Source organism: Ictidomys tridecemlineatus, chromosome 3 (genome assembly GCF_052094955.1).
Source record: "Ictidomys tridecemlineatus isolate mIctTri1 chromosome 3, mIctTri1.hap1, whole genome shotgun sequence".
NCBI classification, from domain to species: domain Eukaryota; kingdom Metazoa; phylum Chordata; class Mammalia; order Rodentia; family Sciuridae; genus Ictidomys; species Ictidomys tridecemlineatus.
The window spans coordinates 62,922,002-62,946,634 of record NC_135479.1 but is presented as its reverse complement, the minus strand read 5'-3'; the positions used below and the strand labels follow the sequence as shown (position 1 = coordinate 62,946,634).

Sequence of the window (24,633 nt, the reverse complement as noted above, 5' to 3'; positions counted from 1 at the left end):
TTCTCCCAGCTTTTTTTTCATGTCAGCATCTTAAGCAATCACTGTATATCTGTCAAAACCAAAACACAGACACTGATATAGTACTACTAGCTAAACTCCAGATGCCATTCAGATTTCTCCAGTTTTCTCCTAATGTCCTTTTGTGTCAAGGATCTGATCTGAATGCCACAGTGCAGTTAGTTTCCCCCTCTTTTTAATGTCCTGATTTCTTTAAAGGTTGACAAACCCACAAACTCACTAACTTACTCTCCTGCCTGAAGATCTCGGTTCTGAAGGCAGCTCTGTGTAAGCCCAGACTCCACACCCAGCCTCATTAGGGCACCACATCCTCCCCCTCCCCAAACAAAGGAGCCCTTCAGGCCAGCTGAACAACAGAGAAAACAGCAGCTTGTTAGCCACACAGGCCTGGGGCTGCTGACCCAAGTTCTTTTTTAACTGGAATTCCCTTAAGGGGAATCCACAGATTTAAAATGCATCTGGGGTGTGTTCTCTAGAAGCAGAGGCGCTGGTTTGATGTATTTCCTTCTTTGTACTTAATGGAATATCTTATGAGTGGAGTAAATGAGTATGAGAGAAGAGCAGGGGAGGAGGCTGGTGAGGGCTGGGATGGAGATGTGCCACCTTGGAGGAGGGGCCCCTGCAGGAGCCGGTCAGGCCAGGAGGAAGGTTGCCTGCGGTTGTCCCAGCCTAGCAGGCTGCTCTCTTATGTCAGGCAGGAGGGCCAGTTGACTGGGAAGATAAAAGGTCCCCTGGGACGTGGTGCTCAGGTTGGAGCTCTTGCTCAAGCAGATCAGATAAGCTTAGGGCCATGGCCACAGATTCCCAGGAACTTCTCTCTGCACACTGCTTTGCTGCCAATTTCTTCTTCCCCCGAGCACTTGTCAGGGGCTGTGGACCTCAGCCACATGTTCCCCAGTGGTCTTCACCTCTCTAGGAAGAGACATGATGTGCCTGAGCATTTCACTGTTCCTGATTGCGGAGATGCCCCTCAGGGACTTCTCTGGGAATACCATTCCTTGGGGAGGGACAATATGCAAAGCCATCTAAAGACTTCCCAGTTTAAGTCAAAAACTTAAACTGAAGGAATGAGATGTAACTCGGTAGAAGAGCACTTGCCTAACATGCCCAAGGTCCTGGGTTCCATCCCCAGCACCACAAAACAAACAAACAGAAATCTTGAACGAAGAGGCCTCTCCCTGCCTAGCACTGTGCTAAGCTGGGATGGAAACAAGCAAGACGGAGCTATTGACCACAGGAGCTCAGATGGCTGCAGACAGACAGCTAGAACCCAGTGGGACCAGGGTTAGCATAGGGGTGTACATAGAAACAAAGACTGGTGGATCAACAGATCATTGATGGTACTGAAGAGGGGAGAAGAGGGGCCTGTGATAGCAAAGGCAAGGGAGAGCAGGGATTTGGAGGAGAGGAGAGCCAACCAGAGTGAGAACAGCCTGCAGGCACAGGGCTGTGGCGAAGGTGAATGGCGAGAGGTCAGAGGCCAATTCTGGAGAGTTGTTTCATTTTCTGTGTAGAGTCTGGGGCTTTTCAACAAGAGTGTTTGTGACAGATCACTCTGGGAACAGCATGGGGGCTGTATTGGTCTGCAGAGGCTGCAGGCAGGAAGCAGGCGGCAGGTCATCATAACAGTTCATGAAGAAAGAAGACAGGACAGCACGTTGGTCAAGGGCATAGCTTTGAATCTGATGGACTAGGGGACAGTCCAAGTACTCTATGACTCAAGGCACATTTCTTACACTCTCAAACTTCAGTCTAGTCATCTCTTCGTAAGGCAGGCAGAACAGTCACACCTCCTCACAAGGTGAAGTCAGATTCAGAGTTTAGTGATGCAAAACACAAAAAGGAAAATCTGGAACATAGTAGGGGTGCACAAAATGTGAGCCATAGTTCTTTTTTAAAATTTATTTTTGTGGTGCTGGGGACTGAACACAGGGTCTCATACACACAAAGCAAGCCCTTTAGCACTGAGCTATACTCCTAGCCCAAAATATTCCATTACATGGATACACCTTTGATTTTTACAAATAATGCTGTTATGAATCCTCATGAAAAAAATATTTGTTTCTGTGGCGCTAGGGATGGGATTCAGGGCCTTGTGCATGCTACGTAAGCGCTCCACTGCTGATTTGCACCTCTAGTCCCTATCAACCAACAATTCTTAACATGCATTTTGTGGACTGGACCTCGGGAAAGATGAGATTCAGGTACAGAAATCAAAAGGGGAAGGTAACCATCTCAAGGCTCTTACTGCAGCCTCGAGGTGGAAGAGTCAGGAGGCCATCCTAACTCGCTATTCGGCTGGGAACAGAAAGGACCTTGGCTGACTCTGTTAGCCAGGGACCAGCCAGCCTATGAGGCCAGTCAGGGACTACAAGCATCACCATGAATAAAACTGAAAAGGAAGGTCTCCTTTCTGCCTCAAAGAGTGATTACAAAATCCCAAGCCAGGAGAAAGACTTCCAAAAGTTCCCCAGGGCTCCTACCTGCTGTGCTCATTAGAGCCAGAGTGCTCTGACTAACTCCTGCAAAGAGCTGCTCTTCAGAACTGGGTACAGAGAAACACTCTCCTTGCCACCATCACAGCATTCGCAGTATTCAAAGACATCTGTGGGCAGCAGTCAAAAGCAACCCATCCGAGCAAGACTCAAATATTAGCTCAAATGGTTTTCATCCAGAGGTCTAGTCTTTGGAAGAACAGCAGCCAATAATCAAAAAACACCCATGTCAAAATGATGAAATTAAACTTTTACACTTAAATTAACATGCATCTTGAAAAGAATACCCACTGCTGGGAAGGTGAAACCAGAACATCACATTTTTGAAGACAGCACACATTTCAGAACTCTCTGGAAAAACAATCTGGGCAGTAGACATCAAGGGACATGCCATAAAGGGAGTTTTTTCTCTTTTGCTTTTTCCTTTTTGCCTTCCCTCTCCCTTTCCTCCCTCCCAACTTCTCTCCCTCCCTTCCTTCTTTCCCCTCTCTCTTTTTCTGTTTTTGAAACAGGGTCTCACTATGTTGCCCAGGTTAGCCTCAAACTCCTTGGCTCAAGACATCCATCTACTTTGGCCTCCAAGGTAGCTAGGACTACAAGTATGTGCTATGACATGTGGCTATTTTTAACTTATATACAGAAATTGTACATGCTTATGGGGCCATGAAAGGGTCTCATCCTTTGACCTAGTAATCTTTTTAGGATTCATAGTGGGAAAAAAATATGTAAAAGAAAAAAAGCCAGGCTGGGGCTGGGGCTCCATGGTAGAGCACTTGCTTGGCAAGCATGAGGCACTGGGTTCGGTCCTCAGTACCATATAAAAATAAAAAAAATAAAGGTATTGTGTCTACCTACAACTAAAAAAAAAATACATATTTAAAAAAAAAGCCACATACAACTCTGCAATTCCACTCCTACATATACACCAAGAAAAATGAAAATATGTCCACACAAAAATTTACTCACAAATGTTCACAGCAGCCTTAGTCATAATGGCCCCAAAAGTATAAACCCAAATGTCCATCACCTGATGAATGGATAAGCAAAATGTGGTCTATCCGTACAATAGAATATTATTCAGCAGTTAAAAAAATTGGAATTCTGACACATGCTATAACATGGCTGAACCTTGAGGACATTCCACTCAGAGCCAGTTGCCTAAGGACAAATACTGTGTGAATTCACTTGTAAGAGATGGCTAGAGAAGTCAAATTCATAGAGCTAGAAAGTAAAATGGTGGTTGCCAGGGACCAGGGGAGAGAACAGAGTTATTGGTTTGGGAAGATGAAGGAGTTCTGGAAGATGGATGGTGGTAATGGCTATACAAAATGTGAACATCTTCAATGACACAGAATGTTCACTTAAAAATGGTTAAAATGGCCAGGCACAGTGGTGCACTGCCTGTACTACCAGTGATTTGGAAGGCTAAGGCAGGAAGATCCTCAAGTTTAAGGCTAGCCTGGGTAACTAAGACCCTGTCCCAAAGAAAGAAATTAAAAAGGGCTGGGAATGTAGCTCAATGGTAAAACACCCCTGGGCTCAATCCCCTGTAAACCCTCTTCCTCCATAAAAAGGGCTAAATGCTATTTTTTTTTTCAGTATCAAGGATTGAACCCAGGACCCTGCATATGATAGGCAAATGCTTACCACTGAGCTACACCCTAGCCCTTTTTACCTTTTGAGACTAAGTCTTGCTAAATTGTGCAGGCTGGCCTCAAACTTGTAATCCTCTTGCCTCAGCCTCCTGAATCATTGTGATTACAGGTGTGTGTCACTACGCCAGCTTAAAATGGTAAATTTTATGATATGTATATCTTTTGTTGTAGATGGACAGAATATTTTATTTGTGTGTTTGTTTCTATATGGTGCTGCTGAGAATTGAACCCAGTGCTTCACATGTGCTATACAAGTGCCCTGCCACTGAGCTACAATTCCAGCCCACTCTTACTACTATTTTTAAAATGGAAAAAAGGCCATATATTATATAATGACATTTATATGAAATGTTCAGGCAGGTCTACAGAGACAGAAAGTAGATTAGTGATCACCTACGGTTGGGAGTGATGAGAGAAATGTGGAGTGATTACTAGTGGGTATTGAAAATGTTTTAATTGATTGTGGAAATTATTGCACTGTCTGTGAATATACTAAAAACCACTGAATTGTACATTTTAAATGGGTAAACTGTATGGTATGTGAATTACATCTCAATATAAAGCTGTGTAAAGGTTAAATTTAAGTTTTTCTCTCCTGTTAAGTTTAAGTTTTGCTTTTCTGTAAGTTTAAGTTCTGTTTTCCTGGAACCCGAAATTTATGTTAAAAACAGTTACTTATGTCAAACTGTACCCTGGCCCAACACCCCCTGACAAAATGCATGATTATTCTGTAATGGTTATTTTGTAACAACCCCACTCTCGCACCCTAACTGCCATATGAACTTCCCTGTTTAAACACTGTATAAAAACTCTGCTTAAGCTGTACTCAGGGCTCCAGTTTCTCTCAGGAGAACTCTGGGCCCCAGCATGCTGGTCCCCCCCGCCCCCAATAAACCCTTTGCTTTTGCATGAGACAAGTCTCTTAGTGGTCTCTTCCTCCGACGTTTGCCTGACCCTAACAGCTGTTGAGAAAAGAGAAAAAAGCTGCCAGGAACACATTTAATGTAGTATCATTTAAAAATCTTAAAACCTCTCAAATATGAAATAGAAAAATGATAGTTAAGTGAATTAAGACACATTGACTAAGTGAATATTATATAGCCATGATGGTAATATTTATGAAAACCAGAAAAAAAATTTGTAGTGGTGTAAAGAACATATGATGCAAAATTATTGGGGGAAAAATAAGATGCAAAATTACTGGGGATGTATTATAGATAATGCCTAGAAGAGAAATGTGAAAAAGTAAAAATAATCAATGTGTTGAAGTACTTAGCTTAGAGACAAATCTTTTAAAATTCTTTTTGCTTTTGTTGTTATGAAAAGAAGGAAAATGAATGTTATACTGCAAAAGACTAAGAAATAAAATGGCAAACTCAGAACCAAAATGAAAAACTAGTAATTTAATTCTTCCACCAAAAATATCGAGGCACAGGCACAGGCTGGTCTGAACACAAGTAAACCTTTTAATTGAATACAGTGGCTATGGGGCTGGGGATGTAGCTCAAATGGTAGCGCGCTCGCCTGGCATGCGTGCAGCCCGGGTTCGATCCTCAGCACCACATACCAACAAAGATGTTGTGTCTGCCGAGAACTAAAAAATAAATATTAAAAATCCTCTCTCTCTCTCTCTTCTCTCTCTCTCTCTTAAAAAAAAATACAGTGGCTATTTTCTCTAAGGATAAAAGCCTTCTAGGACCAGTATCTCTCAAAAAGCACTTCATCCTGACCAGGCCTCCCTGTTAACTCTCCCTTGTCCCAGAGGGTACCTAGCTAATCGAGGAAGCCAGCACCCAGGGAAATGCACATGCAACATACACATGTGATTTACATTCCAAAGCCAAATACAACAGGATTCTAAATCATCTGGGAAATTTTTCCTATCCATCAACATTGAAAAATCAGGAATATCAACCCTGAGAACAAAACAGGGGCGATTATATTTTAAAAGTATCCATACTTAAATAAGAAGGGATCCAACACAAGCATGTATTCCTATATTCCTATATGATATTCAGAGCTAACAGACTTATCACATGTAGGTTGTGTAACTTATTAATGACAATGTGACTTTAAACAGTAGTTCTAACTGGGTCACCTTGAATAATACAAAACAAAGCTTGCCAAGGGAAACATGCAAATAAGATGATCAAAATCCAGCAGGGAGTAGGCATTTTTCTAGCTTTTTGGAAAAAGAAACATAATATGTACCTAGCTTCTTCAGCACTGAAAAAAAAAAAAAAAAAGCTAAGTGGAAAACAGGCAGCAAAAAAAAAAAAAAAAAACACAAAAAACACATGCCTTCTTAATAGGGTGGAGACCAAAGGGCTGAGCCTCACACTGTTTTCTTGCCCAGAGCTCTCAGTCGAGTTGGTACCTGGATAAAGTGGCACGGCCAGGTTTACCATGTAATAAGCAGACACGCAGGCACCACCTGCAGCAGCATCTCTCCCCCAATCCTCTCCACCAGTCTCTAGGCCAGGACCTGTAGGCAGAGCATTCTTAATGAATTCAACCATTTGGCCTTACAAAAGAGGCCACAGAAAACAATGGGCTATCTTCTACATTTAGGGGGATGACTAGCTATTTTATGATATTAAAAATTATGGTGGGCTGGGGTGTGGCTCAGTGGTACAGCACTCAGCATGCATGAGGTCCAGGATTCAATCCCCAGCACCCCTCTCATACACACAAAAGATAACAAGAACTATGGCTAATTTATTTTAGGTGTGATAATAAGCCATTGGTGAATGCTTTTAAGAAGACACTTTATCTTTTAGAAATATACACTCAAGTTTTCATAGGTGAAACAACATGATATTTAGAATTTATTGCAAAGTAATCCAGGATGGGAGAGCTGTAGGTTGCCAAAACTGCCATGAACAAAAATTGTCATGATGGGCTGGGGCTGTAGCTCAGTGGCAGAGCAGTTGCCTTGCACATGTGATGCCCTGTGTTCCATCCTCAGAATTGGAAAAAGAAAATGCCACAAATTAATGATTGTTGAAGCCTAATGATAAGTACATAAGGGCTCATTATAATAGTCTTTTTCCTTTTGTATATGTTGGAATTTTCCATAATAAAAAGAAAAAAATCAGCAAGAAAAGGCATAAAACCATTCATAACTTTGACCCTGCCATAGTTCCCTAAGGAAATAAGTAAGGGGAAGAGGGAGAACCGACTGCAAAGATACATAATTGAGAAAAACTCTGCTGTTCCCAACAAATGAGAGGATGGCTAAGCAAGAGGATACATCAATAAGGCAAAAATGCTACGTGGCTTTTAAAAATGATAAATACATCGGCCTAGTCACTAAGTGGAAATCGGTAGAGGAATGCTAAGTGGAAAACAGGCAGCGAAAAATATTATGTGCATACTAATCACCACAAGGTAAAAATGCTCACATAATGGAAAGGGTCAAAAGAGAACAGAGAACTGCGTCCTCCCTTTAACACTCAGCCCAGTGGCCTCTTCCCAGGGAGGGCCCTGAACCGCCCCCGCGTGCTCATGCACACGCCAGCTGAATTAATTGCGCTCTTCTGGGATCCCACAGCCTTGGTTTTGCTCACACTCTCTTATTGCTTGTGTATCGCTCCTCATGGACCTGCCCTCCCTGATGGACCGTGAATTCTAGTGGCACACAGTAGGTATTCCACAGACTAGGACATAAATAGCTGCTGTGTCTTAAGGTTTTGTTTTGTTTTTCCTTTAGAACTATTCCCGCCCACAGTAACCATTCAGGAAAGGCATTCCTCAGTGATTATCAGAGAACAATGCTTCCATTTCTGATTCACAAAGTGCTGCTGCTACTCCAGGCTTATGAAGCCAGCAAGGCAAAACAAAATCCAGCAGACTTCCTGTCCAGATCCTAGGGGGACTGCTGCGAAAAATCTCATTTTGTTTTGCAAGCTTGTAACAAGACATCTCTGTGGCTCCTACTGAGTCTCAAGATACTCCCCAAGTACAGCTGGGAGATGGCTGCCCCTTCCTCTGCCACTTGAAAGGGGCCCACTCCACAGCTGGGGAATGGGAAGGGAAGAGCACACTGGGGACCTGTAGCCACTGGCAGCTCTAGACTTTGAGGGCAAGAACTACCATCTAGTCTCCAGACTGCACTTTAGTTTAAAAGGCTTCTGCAGGGCTGTGGCATAGCCAATGCCATGGTCCTCCAGTGCTATATCCCCTTGTTCTTTTTTTTCCTTGCTCCTGGGGATTCTACACAATACACTCCACCACTGAGCTACATTTCCAGTCCACTTTATTTTTTTATTTTGATTCGGGGTCTCACAAAATTGCTGAGGCTGGCCTCAAACTTGTGATCTTCCTGCCTCAGCCTCCCTAGTAGCTGGGATTACATGCATGCACCACTGTGCTAGACTAACCCCTGGTGCTTAAGGACCCCCTTGCCTGTCTCCTCATCCCTTTTGTTTAGAGCTGCTTAGAGCCGCAGGCTTCGGGGTGGGTGGGGGGAGGTCAACATTCAGAATATCAGGAAGAAATCCATAGGTAGCCATTTATCAGAGCAGTAGTTCTTAACTCTTCTTAGATAAAATGTTAAAGGAAGCTTTTGAGAAAGTACACATGCATATGAAATTCTGCATACGCTCCCAACAGGTTCTGCCCCAACCCCTGGTCCCAGTCAGATACTACTGCTGCCCTAGGAGTTTCAGCCTTGACTGTTAATGTAAACACTTAAAAGAGCTAAATCCAGCCAGGTGCATGGCTGTAATCCCAGTGACTTGGGAGGCTGAAGCAGAAGGACATACGTTCAAGGTCAGCCTCCACAATTTAAGGAGACTGTCACAAGATAATAAAGAAGGCTGGGGATGTAGCTCAGGGGTGGAGCAGCTGCCTAATATTAGCAAGGGCCACTAATATTAGCAAGGGCCACCCAGGTTTAATCCTTTGAACCACAAACACAACACTGAACACAGCATGGGTTTTTACAACAGCAAGGCAGCTGCACCAAGTGAGGTACCTGTAGTGCTCCAGGGCAGCTCTCTGGAGAGGACTCTGCTCTGTGTCTTCATGAAGACCACCAGCAGAGACAGCTGCACAGAGCCCAGCCCTGGGCACACAGGAGGGCAGGAACAACCCTGGATCCCACCCTCCACCCACATCTTCAGACATGACCCTGTCACACCTGAGGTCCTCAAAGCTGCCGACCACAGAAAGACAGCCTCTTCCTGTTAGCTGAGATGTGACACTCTACTCATCATGAGGGTCACTTTACTGAGGGTTTCTATAAATGCTCCAGAAAGTAGGGTAGGGAGAACCCAGCATACAAACAAAGGCCAAAAATTTGGTCCAGGTCGTCCTAGGGAAACATCAAATCAGAGACTCTTGACAAAGTGGTAGAAAGGGAGGTCCCAGGCATATGGGGACATGACTTCCAACTTGGGCAGGGCAAGGAGGACCATATAGAGAGCTCTGTTGCTCCTGCAGAAACACAGCCAGCAGGCCCCTCCGGACATTCCAAACTCAGGAGATTCCCAGTCTGACTAATCCCATCCCTTGTCCAAGAGCCAAACACCTTTCTCAGTAGCCTCTTGCTCATATATATATATATATATATATATATATATATATATATATATATATATATATATAATGGAAATGTTCTGAAGCAAGCTGTGGTCAAATCATTGTCCTATTCCAGCCCTTTACTGCCTCTCCTTATCATGGGACAAGAAGGATATGTCCTGCCTGTTTCCAAAAAGAATTTAAGGTCATTTTTAATAATAATAATTTAGCCTCAAGATAAGTGAAAGACTTTAAGTCACATGGAATAAATAAAATAATTTTTTTTTTACCAAGAACCAGAGAGATAAGACAGTTACTACAACTGGACACTAAATTATGCCTGAGCATCCTGACAGCCTATGCAAAAAGGTAAAGACAATGAGTTCCACAGTTCTTACATTTTTGTTAAAGGTAAAATAAAAAGCACTCCATTAGGAGACAGGAAATTTTCTTCTCTAACAGTGAAATTCCTTATATTAAGGAATAATGAATGAACAGCATAATATATATTGCCTTTAACCACAGTTCCACATAAATACAAAATGTTCTTCCTATGACTTGGCCTTGTAATCACTGCTCTTCACAATCTGTCCCTGTTACTTTGGTAGCCTGATTTTCGTCTTCCCAACCTATCCCATCCCCACAAAGTAGACTTCTTATTCCCAGAACAAACCCTAACATTCCTCTTACTTTTCTTTACTCACTCTGTCTTTTTTGTTTGTTTGTTTATTAGAGATTGAACAAGGGGCATTCTACCACGGTGCTACATCTCCAGCTCTTTCTAAATTTTATTTTGAGGAAGGTCTTGCTAAGTTGCTGAGATTGGCCTTGAACTTGCAATCCTCCTGCCTCAGCTTCCTAAGTCACTGAGATTACAGGTGTGCACCACTACGCCTCATACCATATCTATCCTCTTTAAATCTTGCCTCTTCTACAGAAAGTTCCTCAATTTTCCAATGGGCTGCTATGTATAAGCAACCTTGCACAGACAGAGGACAGAATCTTTCAGGAGACCAAAAAAAAAAAAAAAAAAAAAAGACACCCTACCCTCCCTGGAGACTAGTGAGCAGAGGCATTTCCCATGCTGACCTGAGTGCAAATCCGATTCTATTGTGTGACACTGAGCATGCAACTAAATATTTCTGAGCCTCAGTTTCCACAGCTATGGAATAGGAATGATCATATTTACACCTTGCAAAGCTTTTACAAGAATTAAATGAATTAAACAAAGGTCTGGATCTGGAGGTATAGCTCAATGGTAGAGCACTTGCCTAGCATGTACAAGGCCCTGGGTTCTATCCCCTGCACAGTAGTAATAATTATAATAATAAAGACTTTGCACAGGCCCTGTCACATAGGAGCCTCAGGAGTGACAATAGCTACCACTGAAGAAGCTTGGGTATGTATCTTCTCTCCTCTACCAGAGAAGAACCCCCTTGAAAGGTAATATAATGAAGAACCTTTTAGGAGCCCTTACATGTAAGGAGACTTCAGTCATGGAGCTTCAGAACTGTCAGAAGACTTATTTGGAATTACACCAGAGACCCTGGTATGTGGTGGATTCTTGCCAGATCCAGGTCCCAGATACAAAGTTCCTAACTCTCAGGCCACACACCATCCATATAATGCTGCCAGACCCTAGAGGGTCTCAATACACTGACCTCCTGTTTCAGACAATAAAAGTTCTTCTTCCTCGTCAGGAAATCATTTTTATCACACAGGTCTCTAAATACCTATGCAAATCACATTATTACGACCTGAGATGGCCACCTTACCCACAGATCCCATTCAAGAGGCACTGGTGTGTACTTAATTGTTATGAATGTGTGTTGCTGACCAATACCTTGATGAACTACAGATAAAACCCATCAACCCTCGATGGCCAATTTGGTATAACATGAACACTTGCAGTTCTAATAACTCACGGGAGACTATTCCAGTACTTACCAGCTATATGTCTTCCACACTCATAAAACAACCATAATTACCTTTCATGGGTGAGATATTCTAGTAATTCTTAAGTGAATCAGCCCTAGAAAAAATCTTTGAAAAAAGCTAACTTCAAATAATTTTTGTTTCAAAAGTAGAACATGAGACCAAGGACTTATGAGTCTTCTTTAACACACATGCCAGAAAGCGCATCATTTCATTTCCTGGGGATACATGCAGCAATGCGCTCCCTAGACAGCAGCGTCAAACTCTCAGGTAAACAGTGCCCCTTGTATTGAGGAAGTTCCCTTTAGAAGCAGTGCTACTACACCATGGGAGAATGCAGGCCTCTCTGGGCCGGGGCAGGGAGTATACTTCAGAGCCCGACAGATTCAGGCACAACTCTCACTTTGGAATATTGGGATAGTGTCTGGAGATGTAGCTCATTGTAGAGCACGTTTCTAACAGGCCAAGGCCCTGGGTTCCATCCTCAGCACTGGGAGGGAAAAGGGTGGGGGAGAGATAAATTGCTTAATTTCTTTGGGCCTCAATGCTCTCACCTATAAAATGGGGAACACACTATTAATGAACATGGAAATGATTCTTCCATTTTATTGTGCATCACAATCATCTGGAGAGTTTGTTAAAAATACAGATACACGCATCCCGTCCCCAAAGATTCTGTTTCAGTGCATCTGATGTGGGGCCCAGAAATCTGTGGGGATTTAAATTATTTTTCATTTTTAATTACACAATATGTAAATACATTTCTCCCTTGTAAAATATTAAAACATTACCTTATCAGTTATGATTGCATTCAGCTGCAAGCAATTAAAAAACTAACAGTTGCTTAAACAGATGGGGGGTTATTTTTCTCATGGAACAAGAAGTCTGAAAGCAGGCAGCACAGAGCCAGAGCAGCCACTTGAGGATTATATGAAGGCCCAGGGTCCTTTTGTTTTCTGAGTCTGCCATCACTGGCCTGAAGCTGCCCTTCCCTTAGCTGCAAGGTGGCCTCTGCTCTACCTGGCAGAGTCTGGAAATTAGCAGTGTGAACATACAAGGCCCTTGGCTGTTTATGAAGGGTGTTCTCTGCAGGAGCTTCAGCCTTCAGCTCATAGGCCAGAGAGACGTCACAAAGTCACCCTCAGTTGCAAGGGAAACTACGTAAGAGAATTTTTTTAGCTGGCACACAGCCACTCCAAACAAAATCAAGATTCTATCAATAAAGAAATAATGAAGAACAACATTGGGTACCTGTTGAGCAGCACCACTAAGGTTACAGATAACTCCCCCATCAATCCTGGCCACAAGGGCATTTTTAATAAGCTCCCCAGTAGATTCTGTTGCCCCCCCGAATAAAGCATGATTCTGAGGACCACTGCCACACTTATGCAGAGGTTTGGATCTCACCTTAAAATGTTCAACCCAGGGGAGATATAATGGGTGTCTGATGGATATTCATTTTCATCTTCTATCCTTCCCTGACAAATCACCTAGAAAACCTAACCTTGCTTATTTCAGCCACATCTCAAGTCTGGCCCCACAGAGTTTTGCTCAGCAGACAACACTGGGGTGTGGAGAATTATTGGCTTCTTTTAGAAATCAAGCCCATTTTTAAAGGATAATGATCTGCTACCCATGAGAATATTTAAAGAATGTGTGTAAGAAAAAAAAAATAATAATGTGCCTTGGGTCCAAAACATGGGTGAAGCATGAGACCATGACGGAGATGGCAGTATCATCCCACAGGGTAATGCAAACTGCCTGGAAAGGCTTTCACTCCTTGAACACATCCGGCTACTGGGTTAGGGGAAAAAAATCTGAGATTAGGCAAGTGTGCATCACACATGAAGTGAGAACAAAAATAAAGGCACAAAATAGTAGTTGGGTTTTATATTCAAAGTGTATACTAGACCTAGAAAACTAACCCCCCATATGGTAAACATCTTAGAATGATTAAGACTTACACATATATGAACCCCCCCCACACACAAATATATACATTTTAAAATACTGGTAATTGAACCCAGGGGCACTTTAACACTGAGCTACATTCCCAATGCTTTTTCAAAAACTGGAGACAGGGTCTTGCTAAACTGTTTAGGCTGGCTTCAAACTCTTGATCATCCTGCCTGAGCCTCCCCAGTCACTGAGATTACAGGCATCTGCTGCCACAGCCACTGCTGGAGATAAGAGGTAGTGATTTCCAAAATTTTCCATAAAAACATATTTCTTTTCTAGGTAGATTTATAATTTTTTAAAAATTTGCCAACCTACAAGGTCATCAAGAATAACAATAATTTTTGGAAGGCCTTCAGGGGAACAACCCATCTAACTATGCTATAGCTCATGTTATGGATGATCTTTGTGTAAAATTAAGTGGCAAATAAGGAGAACTGCAGCCAAAACAAGGGCATGACCACATATGTAGGGCATCGTGACAAGGCCACCAGCCACAATGGTAGTGTTTTAACAATCTGAAACGATTCTGACTGAACAGGGGAAAACACTCCAGAATGAAACAAGGGCTCAAGGTCTCTGTGATTTCCTAATGGAGAAGCTGCAAAGAGAAATGCGGGTTCATTACTCAGCCACCGGGCTGCACTCAGCTACCCTGCACATAGCAATTAGGGTGGAACTCGGGGCGCCATGCACGCTGCATACAAAGCCAGCCACCCTCTGAGAGGAACCCAAATGCACAAGACCCTGCAGCATGGCAAGCAGCCAGCTATTAAGAAAAGTTTTTCCAATCAGAGTGCGGTCTCAGCAAACCCCTGCCTGCAATTTCCTCAGGAAGCTGCTGAGGCTATCAAACAAGCAAACTAATAAATATATTAATAGGCAAGATCTACTAGTTGGATGCTGTTGACTTTAGGGAGGCAGCTGATCCGTGAATCTGGGGAGACAACTCCACACCTAAGGCTCTGTTCTCTGCACATCCTTCCCTCTAGCACATGCTTATCATTTGCAAGCAACTAACAGCCTTGGCTGAGCTTCTTCTAAAACAAAGCTGTCCCCAATCAGTAAGGACCCCGATTTAAATTTACATTTTTCACATTCTGAGCCCCTTCCTCAAAATATGAAAGCAGAGCCAGGAAGTGGTATATGCCTGTAATTTCAGTGACTTAGAAAGCTGAGGCAGCAGGATTGAAAGTTCAAAGCCAGCCTCAGCAACTTAGTGAGACTCTCAGCAACCTAGCAAGACCCTATTTCAAAATAAAAAATAAAAATGACTGGGGATATAACAATGGCAAAGTGTCCCTGGGTTTAATCTCTAGTGTCCCAAACAAACAAACAAAAAACCCTGAGTGCAGAAAAGTGACCTGCTCCATGTCCATTCTTACCAGCCAGTAGAACCCAAGCTCACTGAGCTGTGCTTTCCAAGGCCCCCAGTTAAGGTGTCTGTGGGCTTCCCACAAAGCTGTGCAATGTGTGTGACCACACGGTCTCTTAAGCCTGCGATGATGGTGCCCTAAAGTTCCAAGAGCCCTTAGGTCTTCAGGAGTCAAGCTACAGGTGTTGCAGTAAAGTATGGCAAATCAACACAAAAATATTCAACCTCTGCAGGAATTAAAAGAAATGAAAATTGAAACAAAATGCACTTTCAATTACAATTAGCAATTTGGAGCACTCATTCACCCCTGATGTGGCTTGTCTTATACAACGGTCCTAACTGGTATCCCAAGAGGGAGCTCATCTCCTTCTGCCCTGCCTAACCTATCCCTACCTCACAGCTGAAGTGACCTTTCTAGAATGCACATCTCATCCTGTCACTGGCCTGCTTAAAGCCCCTCTACGGTTTTCCACTGCGGTTAGGACAAAGTTTGCATTCTGTCCCAGGACTCTCCTGGCCTTGGTCTTGCCTTCCCCCATCGTGGCACACTCTACCCTCCCACTGTCCTCTGGCATGGCCTCCCCAGGTCTGCGCCCTTCATCAGCTCTGGGCATTCGGGCCTTCTGTTCTCCCTGCCTTGGTATCTAGGACAGTCTCTCCCCACCACTCCACCTGCTTCCAGCCTAGTTAACACTTAACACCATTGGAATGTGGCCTAAAAACCCTTCTAGGAAGCCTTTCCCAACACTGTCCCACATACTAGTGCCCCTTCCCCAGCCTGGGCCAGATTGGGTTGGGTCTCAATAAAGACTGAGCAAATATAAAGCAGTCTATTTTTCTTTTGAAGAATAAGATCTTTAAAAATGAATATACTGCTGGGCATTTGAGGTGCATGCCTATAATCACAGTACTTAGAAGGCTGAGGCAGGAGGATCCTGAGTGGGAGGCCAGCACCTGCAACCTAGTGAGACCTGTCTCAAGAAACAAAACAGAAATGAAAGTTTCAACAAAAGTGAATAAACCCTTTGACATGGTAATTCCATCTAAGAAAAAGTACTAAAAGTAGGTCTGGGGATGCAGCTCAGTGGTAGAATGCTTGCCTAGTATGTACAAAGTCTTGGGTTCAATCCCCAGCACCACAAAAATAAAAAAGCAACTTATTATAAGCAAATAATCTAAGGTGTTGATAAAGATATAAGCCCTGAGATGTCTTGCTGCATTAATTATAACAAGGGAGAAAAAGAGAAGAAACAAACCACATGTCTAATATTAAGGGAATAGTAAGATAAATTATAATATATTCACATGATGAAACATTATGTCATCATTTCAAATGATATTTATGAGCTGTTTAATTTTAAAATGCTTATTACATATTAAGTGAGAAAAACAGGGCACCAAACTATCTACAGCAACATCACTGTCATTATCACTTGGATATGAGGTGTCCTCAAAAAGCTCATGTATGAGACAATGCAGAAGAAATGTGGGAGTCTTAATCTAATCGGTGAATTAATCCCCTGACAGGGATTAACTGGTAACTGAAGTGGTAGGGTGTGGCTGGAGGAGGTGGGAATTGGGGATGTGGCTTTGCGGGTATAATATTTGTATCTAGCAAGTGAAGACCTCTCTCTCTGCTTTCTGAACATCAATGTGAGTTGTTTCCCTCTGCCATACTCCTCCTCTATGATGTCCTGTCTCACCTCCAGCCCTGAGGAATGGAGGCCTGCTGTCTATGGATTGAGACCTCTGAAACCATGAGCCCTTAAATAAACCTTTCCTCCTCTACAGTTGTTCTGTGGGGTCTTTCAGTTGCAGTGGCAAAAAGAGCTGACTAAAAGAACTGCAAAGAAAAACACATTAATAATACAGAAAGGAAATATATATGCCAAAATGTTTATAGCAGTAACCTTTGGGTAGTAAGATAATGATTGATTTTTCTCTACTTCTCTATATTTCTTTAGGCCTTGATTTTCAGGGGAGAGAAAGGCTTCCTAAGAGCCTAGGTTCAGGGACTGGGTATGGAGCTCAGTGGTAGAGTACTTTCCTGGCACACTCAAGGCCCTGGGTTCCCGTCTCTAGCACTGCAAAAAAAGAACTAAAACAAAACAAAACCCCTAAGTCCAACTCTTCAATGTTTCCTCCTTTCCCCTAAGCTGCTTCATACCACAAAGAGAGAGCACTGAGCTGATCTCCCATGATGCTCCATTCAGGTCTCCTGACCCACCGCATATTGTAACAGACGTCAGGGGAGCAGAAGGCAGGGCTGACACCGTTGGTCCTGGCAGTCCTCAAGCATAAAGGAGGATGAGGCCAGGCAAATTGTCCCAACTACAGTGGTACACATTCCCAGAGTTATCTGGCCATCCCAAAGCAGACCACTCAACGTGACCCTGCTCTCCCACCAAGTGTCATAAAAGCCTCATGAATCCATTCCCTAGGCTCTATAATAGGCATTCCTCTATGATCCCATTTGAGGAACACGAACATTTTCACTTTTATCTTTGGTAGGAGTCAACCGATAAGGAAATGGCAGCCTGTATGTCACCATTCACCCTAATGAATAACCCGCCATGCTCAAAGCCTCACATCTGTTTCCACAGAATTCACATTATGAGATTCTCACTGGTCTGGATGATGAGGGCCAAAGATCTGTAGCAAATAGGGGCTGCTACTCCAACCAGGGAAGCAAAGATTCTTTCCTGCTTTTCTGTGTCACCAGTGGAGGGGGGCCTCTCCCAGTGATTGAGGATCCTGTGTCACGAGGCTCTACACCACCTGCTGGTATCATGGTCTCCCGGCTCACTAGCAGCTTTTCAAGGCTGACAAACTGCCCAGCATTGACACACAGCCCACATGCTACAGCCTCTTTTCCTGCAGGCTGCAGGAATGAGAAAGTACAAGGATAAATGGCACTAAATAATGCAGGGGTGAACACCACTCACGTGGGAGCATAACAAAGGACATCTGAGAGAGCTGCTCAGTGGAGGGGGCACATGAAAAGGTTAACACCCCACACCGGACTCCAAATCATCGCTCTTAAGCTTAAAAGCAGTTCCCCCATTGGTCTCCTTTACGTTGCACCAGTCCACCTGCATCTGACACTGCTTAGTGGAGAATCACAATCCATTCCTGCCACTCACAGAAAGCTCTCTGCTGACATCCACACAAAGGCAGTGCCACATGCTTGGCTGGGTTTTGCCATACTGCACAACTGCTCTGGGGAGTCCTGCTCTCTCCAGGACACTCTGCCACTAAGAGCAGAGACACCTCTCCCATTATCTTTCTCACCCAGCATGGAGCCATGGAAAGAGCACCCAAGATTGGCAAGTGGAAGTGAAAAAGAGGCAGATTTCAGATAAAATTAAGAAAGGACTTTCTCTAACTAGAGAAGAGGCCAAAGATGGGATGTGCTGCCTAGGAGGTGAGGAATTTCCTGTCACTGGAAGTATACAAGTCTGGGCTAGTAGCCATCATGAAGGACAGACACACTAGAAGGAATGACCACTGTGCCGGAGATGTTGCCCTTGGCAACCCACAGGCTCCTTCCACTGATCTCCCATGATCCTCCATTCAGGTCTCCTGACCCACCACATATTGTAACTGGACTGACAATAACCCTGCCCCTAACTAGGAGGTTCTACACAATAAAATGACTGCCAGGGGAGGTACTGGGGAAAGAAGTGGGGTGGGGATGGGGGCTCTAGAAGAAGCCCATGAGACTCAAAGGAGACATGAGGTTGCAAACTTCTCTAGATTGGACACCATCTAATCTTTACTGATCTCTTAGAATAGCACTTCATTATTTTGTTCCTCACCATAAGGCTAAGATAGAAACTTTATTGCCATTTTTTCTATACTGGGGAGATGAGGCTCAGAGAAGTCACATGAAGTTCAGACTCACGCACACACCTCAAATCAGGAGACCTGAACTAGAATTCAGTCCTGCTGGACTCCTGACCCTAAGGCACTCAGGATAACCAAGAAGTTAAAAGGTAGCTACTCAGTAATGGACTAAAAATAAAATTAAGCATGCTTGCTTGCCCAACATGCATGAGGCTCTGGGTTCAATCCCCAGCATCATAAAAAATAAACAAACAAAAAGAATGCTGCTATGCAAACAGTCTCTTAAATGATTTGTTTCCAACCAATACTAAAGAATCTTCCATCAGCTAAGCTGGGAATGGAACCACCATTTGACCCAGCTATTCCCCTTCTCGGACTATACCCAAAAGACCTAAAAAAGAGCATACTACAGGGACACAGCCACATCAATGTTTATAGCAGCACAATTCACAATAGCTAGAATGTGGAACCAACCAAGATGCCCTTCAGTAGATGAATGGATTAAAAATGTGGCATTTATACACAATGGAATATTACTCATCACTAAAAAATAACAAGATCATGGCATTTGCAGGCAAATGGATGGCATTAGAGCAGATTATGCTAAGTGAAGTTAGCCAATCCCTAAAAAACAAATGCCAAATGTCTTCTCTGATATAAGGGGGTAACTCAAAATCGGATAGGGAGGAAGAGCATGAGAAGAAGACTACCACTAAATAGGGAAGAGAGGTGGGAGGGAAAAAGAGGGAGAAGGGGAGTTGCACGGAAGATGGAAGGAGAACCTCATATATATATTATACAGAATACATATATGATGTTGTGATGAGAAAAAGAAAAAAAAGTGTGTCACATTAGATTGGATAGAGAGAAAGGATGGGAGAGGAGGGGAGGAGAAGGGGGGATAGGAAGGGCAGCAGAATAGAATAGACAATATGATTAATGTATGTACATTCCATATATATATTATATGTCAAAATACATTCTGCTGTCATGTATGACTAAAAAAAATAAATAAATCATATGGCAAAAAAAAAAAAAAAGAATCTTCTATCAGCTGTCTTTGCTTCTGTGCTCAGTCACCCTCTTCCTCTAAGATGTTCTGCCACAACTCGGGCCCCAAAGAATGGAGTCTGCAAGCTATGGACTAAGACCTCTGAAACTATGAGCCCCAAAATAAACTTCTCCTCTTCAAAAAAAAAAATCTTCCATCTGGACCAACTCTTCCAGGACCTACGAGGTGAGGCCAGTCCTCTGGTTGTAACGCTCCCTTCCCTAACACTACCTACCTTTTGGTGTTGAGGTGGATGGTGGATAAAAGAGCTCGCAGCTGGCTTTTAGGGATGAAGAGAACTCTCATCTGGCTAGAGGCCTCCTGGATGGCTGTGACCAGCCACTGCCCACAGCCACCTCACTACACTTGTGGCAGATGTTAGCCTAGCATCCAGGCTGCCTGAGGCACCTCAGTGCTCTTCCCATCATGCCATATGCCAAGGGTCCAAATAATTCCACTAAAGCTTAACTTCTGAATAGCAGAAAGGGCACTGGACCCAGGGTAGGGCCTCTGAGTCAAAAGGGCAATTACATTCCTCTCCCCAGTGAGAGCCATGTCTCAATGACCAGTCAGATTGTTTATGAGGGGCCAGCTGGGGGATGTAGTTCAGTGGTAGAGCACCTCATTAAAATGCACAAGGTTCTGGGTTCCATCCCTAGAGCCATAAGAAAAAAAGGAGGGGTGGGTGGGTTAGGGTGGGGGGTGGGAGACAAGTATTTATTAATTACTACTGATATTTATTGAAGGCTTTTTTTTTGGTGCCTAACCCTGGAATAGGCATCTTGAGAAACAGGCTCTCAAGGTAACTAAAATCTAAACTGGAAACCATTTTACAATCTCTAAGAAATCACTGGATCCAGGAACTGACCATCAAAGGCTGCTAAAACCTCAAAGAGAAAGATAGCCAGAAATTATGTGTCTCCTGGAAGAGAGAGATGCTGCTTCTAAGGTAATCCATTAAAAAACGGAACCTAAATCTGACTAAACTCTAGATCTAACTCCTTACACACATGTGGAGCACCAAGGGACAAAAAAGAACTCCACTTCAGATGAGATGAACATGTTCATGTCACACACCAAAGGGTGGCTGGCACGTAGAACAATACTCAGTAAGTGGTAGCTGTACACAACCCCTTTACCAGACCCATTTCACACACAAGGAAAGAGGCTCAGAAAAGTAGGTAACTTGTCCAAAAAGTCACACTGCCCATAGGAGGCAGAGCTTGGATTTCACGACCAGCAGAAGGGAAGGAAGATTTTGGGGGAAGAAATGAGCTCTGATTCTGAACAAAGAGCAGGAATAAAGTAAGGCCAAAGGAATTAAGGAAGAAAAACACTCAAGACACTCAGAAATGCCATTCTCGTGAAGTTGGAGGCAAATTCTTCTCCTAATTAAAGACTGGTCTCCACAGCTGTCAATGGAGTGACCTCACTAATTCAAATAAATAGCCACAGGGTTTCAGAGGGAACAGTTTTCACTTTGCTTTCTGTAATAAGGATTCTGGATTACAGCCCAAAGCTTTAGCTAGTTAAGTGTGGGGGTCAGTCTCATAAATTGTTTTCTTGGCTGGATCCCAAGAAAGCTTGGGCTGTTATCCGAGCAAGGAGGTGATCAGTTTTGCATTCCTACCGAAAAGGGAGGCTTCTCCATGGAGCCTGTAAATCATACTTGGAAGATCTATACTACTACAATTACCCATATTCTGCTAAAATCTGTTCCAGTGTTTTATTTGGGAAAAGCTACATCATTAAAGATGCTGTCCAGCCAGGGGTGGTGGCACATGCCTGTAATCCCAGTGGCTCAGGAGGTTGAGGCAGGTGAATTGTAAGTTCAAAGCCAGACTCAGCAAAAGCGAGGCGCTAAGCAACTCAGTGAGAGCCTGTCTCTAAATAAAATACAAAATAGGGCTGGGGATGTGGTTCAGTGGTCGAGTGCCCTTGAGTTCAATCCCCTGTTTCCCCCTCCCTCCCCAAAAAGATGGCTATCCAGGACAGCACCCAGAACATGCCCACATCCATAGAGGGGGCCATTTCTCCAATAAACTAGTATACAAAGGCTGCTCAGGAGTGAAGCCTTTTATGCTTGCTTACTCATTGCCTCTTCTCTGAGCACCTTGGAGATGGCTTCCTGCCCAAGTTCCAACTGTCTATTCTGCCCTTCACATGATAATGAGCACTATGGAAGGGCAAATTCTGGAGGCCTCTATTAAGGTGCAGGAAGAGAGCTGGTCTCAGTCTAAGGATCCCAATCATGTCCTCATTCAGTCCTCAGATAATCATGGACAATTTCCTTACCTGCCTATTTACAAAGTTGGATGACAGTGAACCTACCTCACTGCACCATAAAAATGAAACATACATCAAAGAATCAGGCAAAATGCTTACATGCTGTTATGTTATGCTGGTTTTTAAAAACAGAACTAAATCAAATCTTTCAGAATAGGGATTCCAAATACCTTATATCGAGGGGCAGTTCTCGAGCCCTCCTCTGTGGGTATCCAACTGCACATCCCCAGTGGCAGTGTTGCAAGAGAGCCAGTGCAGCCAGGGAGCTGGTCAGGCCTGAGTTTGATTTCTAGCCCTGCTATATTATCTTCAAATTTTCCTTTCCTAGCAAGTTTATAGTGAAATGGATAAATAAGCACTGCCCTCTCCTTACCATCTTGGCTGAATGAAAAACAAAGATCCACTCATAACATAACGAACCTCATTTTGCCTTAATAGGTTCAGCCTCTTTTTGTGCTCAAAATTTTAACACAAAAGGGCCAATGTGAACTTTTTTGTATTTGAATTTTCTTCCTCATCCTGTTCTTTGCTTCTTGCCATTTCAGGTGCTGATGAGCAATAACAATCTCCTAAAATGAGATACAGGAAGAGGGCAGGAGATAGGGATGAAGAAATCCAAGGAAAAACACTCAGCCGAATCATGAGCTTCTAAAACACCAGCTCCTGGCTTAACACAGTGGACAGACAGAGGTAAGAACTGGACGACCCTGGCCCCTGACCCAAGATCAGCATGTTCTTTTTCATGAGGCTGTGTAGCAAGGTTTGATAAATAATCACAGTGATAAAGGTAGGGGCCCTGGGGTCAGTCAGACCTCAGTTCAAACTCCTGGATCAGAAATTTATTAGTCCCAAGACTTCAGGCAAGTTCATTGATCTTGATTTTAAGTCTTAGTCATTTCACATGTACAATGAGGACCATAGCTACATACTTTCAGCATCGCTATGAGAGTCCTAAGTAACACATTTAAAGAATGTCTGTAATATGAGCCACCATGTATGAAGAGTTTATTATGTTTTGATACATACATTCTCCCATTTAAACCTAACATCAATCCTATGAGGAAGCTATTATGTCCCCCAGTTTTAAAGATGAGGTCAGATTAAGGCAGTTTGCCCAAAAAGACACAGTGTTGGCAAGTGTTGGAGCTAAGAATGGGACTTAGGCTCATTTGCTCCAAATAGTGGAGGGTTTTTACTTTTGTTTGGTTTGATTTTCTGCTTTTTGTCAGTGCTGGGGATGGAACCCAAGACTTCGCACATGTTAGGCAAGCACTCTACTACTGAGCAGTACCCTAGTCCTCATGGTTGTGTTTTCTGTGCCATTACTGTATCTGCTCAAGCAGGTAATAACCAAATGGCATTAGAATCAGGTAGAATTCCAGCCAAGACTTCTGGGGTAGGGGCGTCATCATCCTCATTTTACAGGTAAGAACCTGGAGCTCAGGTGAATTAAGACTCCCAAACAAGAAGAGTCCTTCTCTTTAGAGAATTTTACTTAAGTATTTATGGGAAAAATTCTATGATATCTGGAATCTGCTTCAAAATGATGCAGGATCAGAGGAAGGACAATCAGAAAAAAGCAAGGTTGGATTAGCTGGATGTTGAGAACTGTTAAGGGTGAATCTTAAGATATATAAAGGTTCATTATCCTGTTCTCCCAGTTGTGTTTATGTTTGCAACTTTTCATAGTAAAAATCATTTAAAAAAACTGAAAAAAATCATCTTATCTCCTAGAGAGTATGTAAGGCAGAGTAGGTCTCAAATGGGATGTTCTGTCTCCAAATCCTGAGTTCATTCCAATGCATTGTAATAATCACTCTAAAGTGAACTTCCTTCTTTCCTTCCTTGTTATGAGTCCAAAAAGCTGATACTCTGAGCTGGGGGGTTAGGAAAGCAAGGTGTCTCCACCGAAGGCCAAATGGCAGCAGACCTACCTGCTGCAAGGGTGCAGGGGAGGGCTGAGTCTCACTGCCTACAGAGTTCAGGAAAGGCCTGAGAAAAGCAGCAGCATTCGAGAGTGGAGAGGATCTGGGGGATCCAAGGGAGCCCTTAGGAGTAAGAAATCAAGGGCAGTGAGGAGCAATGGGTGCAAATGTACAAGCAGAGAGGCACAAAGGCCATATGTCCTCATGTCTCCCTTGGGGACTGCTGCCACAGCCTCCCATCAGCATCACTCCTCCCCCGCTCTTCTCATAGCCTCTCTTCCACATTATCCCAGGATGGTCATTCTCAAATAGAAATCTGGGCTGAAGCTGAGGCTCCCCAGTAGAGCACTTGCCTAGCATGCACAAGGCCCCAGGATCAATTCCCAACACCACAACATTTTTTTAAAGAATCAAACAAATCTGATCACATCTTCTCCCTTTGTATTAATAACCTCCCAAGGCTCCACACTTAACTTCAAATAAAGCCTACTCCTCTGACTCTCAGGGTGAGTATCTCTAAACAGTAGTATCTCGTTTTTTTAAATATATTTATTTTTTAGTTGTAGTT

General features: G+C 43.3%; 1 protein-coding gene across 8 annotated transcripts in view; it reads right to left on the bottom strand.

Moving 5' to 3' along the window:
• Tom1l2 (target of myb1 like 2 membrane trafficking protein) overlaps window positions 1-24,633 on the bottom strand; it is a 118,617-nt gene that overhangs the window by 66,128 nt on the left and 27,856 nt on the right. The window contains exon 1 of one of the 8 annotated variants that reach the window (XM_078043023.1): window positions 20,090-20,243. The exons of the other annotated variants lie outside the window; for them this stretch is intronic. The gene's annotated coding sequence lies outside the window, so the exon portion shown is untranslated. Of the gene's footprint in view, window positions 1-20,089; window positions 20,244-24,633 lie in introns of those variants that run through there. 8 annotated transcript variants of the gene reach the window in all.